The sequence below is a fragment of the Bos indicus genome, chromosome 15 (assembly GCF_029378745.1).
Source record: "Bos indicus isolate NIAB-ARS_2022 breed Sahiwal x Tharparkar chromosome 15, NIAB-ARS_B.indTharparkar_mat_pri_1.0, whole genome shotgun sequence".
Taxonomy (NCBI): domain Eukaryota; kingdom Metazoa; phylum Chordata; class Mammalia; order Artiodactyla; family Bovidae; genus Bos; species Bos indicus.
Genome location: NC_091774.1, coordinates 64338159 through 64339814, shown reverse-complemented (window position 1 = coordinate 64339814; position 1656 = coordinate 64338159).

The following is a 1656-nucleotide window of genomic DNA, read 5'->3' as shown; positions in this document are numbered from 1 at the left end:
ACTCTGTAAAACTGAAGGCAACTTAAATTATAGTTTAGCATTCACACAAAGTTCAGGGTAAATTCCTTCCCTAAAATAATTATTAAATTCTTGTGGACTCATCAGGAGTTATAGGAAGAATTCAGGCTTTTATTTAAACACAGTATTTATAACATAAGCCCCTCCCAGTAGTGTACTCATTTGTTCATCTTTTCTTTGTTAAGTATTTATTTACAAAATCTCTGGTTATATTAACACAACATAATAAAGTCCTGATGAATCAAGTACTTACAAATTCTCAAACATCTATGAAGGAAGGTTAGAGAAAGTAAACAAAAGCATAACAAATTGGTAGCTGAACTTTGCTATGGTAAGGCTAACTGACTTAAAACAGATTATGAAGCAATATTGCAACATTATCATTCTACACTGATAGCTCATATATAAAATTATCATTAAAAAAATCTTTTAAAACCTGCAGTCTGGATGGCACAAAGTGCCAGAAGTGTTGTTTATGACTAGCAGCTCTTTAAAGTTCAGTCATTTCAACTTTCCTTCAGAGATACAGATTGACATTCCAGCCTCTCCCCTACCCTGCCCGGAAAGTTTCATACAGTATAAAAGTTTATGGAGTAACATCTTAAAATCCTTTTTCACTCCTACTCCAGTTCATAATTCCCATCTCAAAATTAAGCACAGTTAACATGTACATCTTTGCAGTTCTTTATTTATATATATACACGCACATAAACTTGAACTTTTTTTCCTTCACAAAAAGTTATTTTATGTTTAAAAAATTTGCAACATAGGAAACTTGCAAGTACATTAAAACAAAGAATTTTTCACCTTGAATCATTAGAGAGTAAGACCCTAATGATACCTCATTCAGATCAGATCAGTCGCTCAGTCATGTCGGACTCTTTGCGACCCCATGAATTGCAGCACACCAGGCCTCCCTGTCCATCACCAACTCCCGGAGTTCACCCAAACTCACGTCCATCGAGTTGGTGATGGCATCCAGCCATCTCATCCTCTGTCGACCCATTTTCCTCCTGCCCCCAATCCCTCTCAGCATCAGAGTCTTTTACAATGAGTCAACTCTTTGCATGAGGTGGCCAAAGTACTGGAGTTTCAGCTTTAGCATCATTCCTTCCAAAGAACACCCAGGGCTGATCTCCTTTAGAATGGACTGGTTGGATCTCCTTGCAGTCCAAGGGACTCTCAAGAGTCTTCTCCAACACCACAGTTCAAAAGCATCAATTCTTTGGCGCTCAGCTTTCTTCACAGTCCAACTCTCACATTACAAAGCAGTAATGTAAATTAGTTTTTTTTAATTCTGTACATTTCCCATTCCTTGTCAAATCTCAATTCATTTCTTCATTTATTTATTTATAATAATATGAACTCACATTTTCCATTTTATTCAATGGTTCATTATCTGTTGTTCTGTTTAGTCTCTCAATCCGACTCTTTTTGACCCCATGGACTGAAGCACACCAGGCTTCCCTGTCCATCACCAACTCCCAGAGCTTGCTCAAACTCATGTCCATCAAGTCAGTGATGCCATCCAACCATCTCATCCTCTATTGTCTCCTTCTCCTCTGGCCTTAAATCTTTCCCAGCATCATGGTCTTTTCAAATGAGTCAGGTCTTCACATCAGGTGGTCAAAGTATTGG